Source organism: Zea mays, unplaced genomic scaffold (assembly GCF_902167145.1).
Source record: "Zea mays cultivar B73 unplaced genomic scaffold, Zm-B73-REFERENCE-NAM-5.0 scaffold_212, whole genome shotgun sequence".
NCBI lineage: Eukaryota > Viridiplantae > Streptophyta > Magnoliopsida > Poales > Poaceae > Zea > Zea mays.
In genome coordinates, this window is record NW_023366830.1 from 45462 (window position 1) to 51123 (window position 5662).

The following is a 5662-nucleotide window of genomic DNA, read 5'->3' on the forward strand; positions in this document are numbered from 1 at the left end:
TGTAAATCTCTTCCCCGCTCAAGTTAAGGTTCCCACGGCAATGAGTGCTTTGCTTCTCTACATCTCGTCTGCTATCTTGATTGAGATGCTTGTTTTCCTAGTAAGAGTTGTACAGCCCATCTCTTCCCTTCTATTCACTACCATTCCGCGTCTTCGACTTCTATTAGTTTCTTTCTTTCTCACTTTCTTTGGCTACAATGGTTACTGCCAGCAATATCAGATCAGAAATGTTATAAGAAATAGCTATATCTATTTTATTTTTCTACTTCCGCTACAGGTGGGGATAGACTGATTCGGTCGGGTCGATAATCTGCCCCGACCTCTCAAGCCTCTAAAGATCGATAAATGGTATCTATCTGGATGGAATGCTAGCAAAGCAATAAAGTACCTTGCGTTGCGGGTGGAAAACAGAGAGGAATCTCCTGCTGCTTCGTTATCAAGAAAGAAAGCTTAGGTTTGGATTTCTTCTCCTTCACTTGTGACCTATGAAGCACCAATGCTTACGATCCGGTACTAGTCCTCCAATTATCTTCCTCCCAACGCGGCAGGTCGGATCTTCTAACCCGATCTCTTCTCAGGTTTCGAGGTTCCTAGCTGTACTGATTAAGGGAGGACAGGCAAGTCACTACACTACTCCAAATGCAAAAGAGATGCTCATCTACGTAAATTCAAGTCAAGCTCAAGTCAAGTAAATGGCCCAGGAATGGATAGCGTAATGTGTGAATCTCAATTGTTCATATAGAAATGGTGCTCTCTGGTTGACAGGTTCGACTTCTTCATTTTACTGGGATTTTGGGCATCAAGTCAATTTTGCCTAACTTTTATTCGTCACATTATACGTGACTCATTGGATTTCCAATGAGAAAAGTGCGGATCATATAGATGGCAAAGTCCATAATTGGTTTTTACCTAGGGAGAGTCGATTGCTTTTTGGAAAAGTTCATCTCACTATTTGGAACTACTGCAAAACTCTCATTTCCAGAAGCCCATTTTCTTTAGTGAAATTGGAGGATGGACGAAAACACCGGGAAAATGAAAGCAATCTTGATTCCGGTTTGCCGAGGAGGGTAGGCTTGTTTTCCCACTATATGCGACAGGCCTGGCTTTCCATACTCAGACACTATAGGAGTGCTGCTACACGAACATCCTTTTATTCGTCACATTATACGTGACTCATTGGAATGCTGTCTTTCTTTGGAAAGCAGAAGTGAGAATTGGATTGCTGTCTAGGCGAAAGCGGGAACTCAGATGACTTTGACTTGATACTTGATTGAGATGCTTGTTTTCCTAAGAGACCAATCCTATGAATCTTCCTTGGACGATTGCCGAGTTGCCACTTCTGATTACCAAGATTACCAAAGACTTATCACTTCTCGATACGAAAGACCTGTTTCCCAGAACCAGAACCAGAATACGAGGAATCGATTTTGACCACTGCTTTGTATGGAATGGCATACGGCGCTTCTGCTACGAATCAATGTGTCAGTTCCCACTATCCTAGCGAACTGAACAATACCAATACGCGAATCACGAGCCGGAACAAACGAAACGAGTGCTTTCTCCGGAACAGAGAACGAATACACGGCGCTTCGAATGGAGAATACGAGACTGAGGAAGAATACCTTGACTCGCTATCTCAAATTCGAATACAGAAATGCAACATATGGTGGAAATGCTATGAGGAACCACAAATCCTTCCTACTGAGGTGAGGAAAATACTAGATTATTTCCGGCACCTTTACTTTACTTTACTTTACTTTACTTTACAGTAGTAACCATACCATAACCATAGTTGGAGGTAGTTCACTAGCACAGCCAGCCAATGAGTAATCAACCTTCCCTTTAGCCAATGAGTAATCAACCTTTTCCCTTTCTGGACCAGCAAACAGAAGAACCAATACGAGTAACCCTTCAAGCCAGAAGAGTAACCCTGAAACCTACGAATAGGAAACTGTCTTTACTTGAAACCGTAAGCAGCAAACCTATGCCAAGGTCACTCATCTTTCCTAAAGACGTTGACTACGACTCTAGATTAGATCTGGTGAATCACCGGTACCTCTAGGTATGGAGATCCTTCGACAAGTTCTTCTTCCCCATTGGCCAGGTCCCTCTGCATACATAGAATGTCATAGATAGAAACGATATCTCGTAACGGAAGACGATAGATTCTAAAACTTGATCTCGCCGGGACCACAGAATTTCGTTTTTCCTCGATAGAGAGTCCTAAGATCTGATCAAGTGATGCTCACCATGGTCCAAAAGTTGACAAGCAGATTTTCTCTCGATGGAGAGCCAGCTGATAAGAATCAAGTCTGTTTCGTATAGCTGGAAAAGTTACCAAGTCCGTTTTCCCGCGATTTTCGCTTTATAGCAGATTTTTCCTCTAGAGATGGTCTTTTGGTCTGAGAAAAGTATGCTTCCCTTAGTGCCAAAACTACTTCATCTGATTTTGCCGAAGGAAACTCTAATCTGGATTTCGAATAGTTCACATTCCCCGGGTATTTGACATATAGAAATTCTGGGAGTCTTCCTGGCCACACGTGGAGCAAGCGGCACCTATCTTTCTCTATCTATCTTGGCAGGGCTTCAAAACTAGTTCGAGAAAAGAAATGCGTCTCTCCTATAACGGAGAAATCACTGAAGCCTATGGCAGCCTCTATCTAGTCGATTGCTTTTGGATCAAGCCCAGTGCAGTGTAAAAACGAAACCCTATTTGACCTCCGGAAAGCCTATTGACAATTCAAAACTTCTGGTCCCCTATACTATACTATAATAGGGAAAGTAGGCAAGTCCATGGCCACCTACTTGAAGTGAAGAGCAGAAAAGAGATTTGATTCACTACCGAGTTCTCTTCCAATGAGTAACTACTAATGTTACGAATCAAAAACGAGCCCTTCGTCCTCTGAAAGCCGGCGATCGAGTGAGTAAGTCCGCCAGGAAGCTAGTTCTTTAGGGCTTAAATGAAAGCTTGTCGGCTGTGAAAAGTATACCTTTCCTTTTCCTATCCTTTCTTCTCTACTGGCTATCCTATCCTTTCCTTGAGTTTGTTTCTTTCCGCTGCAAAAAAGAAGCTAGTCTACCAGCGCTTCGTTCTAGCTCGAAAGCAAGGTTCTATGAAGACTCACAAGCACAAGCAAAAGTAGCCCCTCCCTTAGAGCAGTCTCTTTTGAAACAAGTCAAGGAAACCAGTCAAGTCAACCTGACCCGAGATGCAATGCAATACGACTTCACAGTTGTGTTGATTGAAGGAAGTGAGCGTATGCCGGCTAGTCCGGTAAATCGTATCATGATCATAGCATCGGGTTGGTGGGACAACCCTAGTCAGAGTGAGGGTTAACAAGAGTAGCGAACGGATTCCAGTATTTCATTTTTCCTTTCACCCGGGTTTCCTCTTTTCTTATCCGACGACTGCCATGCTTCTACCTTTCTTATCTGCCTACTACTAGCCTTCCTTCTTACTTTCTGGTTGGAGTATTTCTATTGACGGATCGAGGTCCGGGTCCTTGGCCTACGCTTTGGAACCTGGAAGAAGGAGACTCATTAGCTGAAGAAGTAAGCAGACCTAGATATTCCCTTAACCTAACCAGCCGGAATCCTTATTCCAATAACCCTTAGCCCTAGCTTTCATTGAAGGAAGTGAGGGTCGACCTTATAACTCCGTATGTATCAACTAGCCATTATCAGATCCGAGGTCCAATTTACTAGATTGGCAAAAGGGGCGGGTGCAGGACAAGAAGCCAATCATTCATTTTCATGCATTGTTCGATTCACACTGCTCCTTGGTCCGTGGCTAGTGCTTTTCTTTTCGCTAATCACCCAACTCTCAGGCCAGTCAGAAGGGCATTGATGGAACACAGACCGGTAAGCTCTTCGATTAACGCCGTCCGAACTCTTGCTTGATAGGACTTCCTATTCTTCACCTGGGGCTGGTACCTTTCCCAGCTTTCTTTCTGGACAGCTATCTTTGATTGACGGAGGGCAGCCTGCCAAACGGCTCTGCCCTAGCTTCTACTTCCTAGTTTAGTTGATATCTAGGTTCCAGTGTAGTAAGTCTTCCAAATGTATAAACACTTTTCTGGTGTGGTTGAACCTATGATTATGATCGGTTGGGCAATCCGCCTATACTATAGCCTGCCTTGGTCCCGGGCGGGCGGCACCTAGCTATAAAAAAAGTGGGCGTATCAGAAGAAAAGAATGGTTTCCTGCAGTACTTTTTAGTAGGGGAAGTTCCAATATATATATATAGCCTTCTCGAAAGAAGAGCGCGCGCAGAGCTCTAAGAAAAAGCATCACTCACTTACAATAATAATGAGGACCAGGAACCAATCTCTTTGTTGCGAGGAATCCGGGAAATAACTAACTCCAAGTCACTTAACTCACTCTGTAAGGCCATGAAAATCCCAAAGGAAATATAGGAAATACAAGTCAGTCAAAGAAATGCAATTCGGAAATGCGCACGCACCAGTCAATCTAGTCAAGTGCTACTCAATCTCCTACTAGATATATAGAGGCCATATAGAGGCAGGCAAATCCAGGAATGAGATATAGCGGAGGGAATACGGGCCTCCTTACCTACCTGAAATAATCTATGAAAATTCAAAGTGGAGTAAAGAAACCTAGAGGTAGAACCCATTTGAGACTATGAATATTCAATCTCAGTTTGAACCCTCAAAAAGGCTAGTTTGAGAGGAGTCTAGAACTAGAAATAGAAATCAGGCTAAAATGCACATGATCCAAATAAGGAGAGGAAGCGGAGATCTTGAATCGAGAAAGTGGCTTTTTCTATCAGAAAATGAATCTGCTTTCTGATGGCCATTTCGGTCCGTTGTGGGACCACGGCTTGCAAAGAAGGTATGCTCGGTCGGCTTGCGCTCTTACTTGGAAGTGGTCTCAGTAGCGAAGTCAATAAAGAGGGTAGTCCTCCTAGCTAGGAAGTCGTTGATGAATCAACCGATTTGTTTTTACTACGTATCATTAAGAATTCGAATACTAGCTTGCGGCAAGTGACGTCAAGTAGGGAAGATACCCAAGGCCCATATGAGGCGCTTGAAGAAGTGATCCATTAAGGCTTGGGACTAAGCAAAGCAGAATAGGAAATAGTAGTTGGATAGCTTTTCCTTGGGGTGTTCCCTGCCCTTTCATCGATTTTCGAGAAGTGCACTACATGTCAAACTCGAAGAGTTACTCACTTGGCCACAAGAGCAAATGTATAATGGTAGTCAATACCCTCACCCAATCTGAGTATACCCTTTGGCGACGAGGCGGGCCTTGTACCTATAAATACTGCCATCAGTATATGCTTTCATTTTTGAGACCCAGCCAATGGCTTTCTTGCCAGTCCTTTCCTGACGTCTTAACTCGGATGGGCTTAGTAAGAAAAGAATGATTCGCATAAAGATCCGGCTGCTATTGACGTAATGAAGAATTTCGGCAGATAAAAGAAGCAAGCTTTCGAGGAGAAAAAAGGATTGAATCAAAGGGTCCATAATAAAGTTGGAGGCCATAATGTACCCTTTAAATCCCGAAAAATACGCTTTAATGCTTGCCAGTGCAAATCTCGTGGGTGTTGCATGAACTGACATGCTAGGTTTACTGCATATGAGATATCAGGTCTTGTAAAAGTGAAGTACTGTAGAGCACCGACAATTTGGCGATAGGGAGT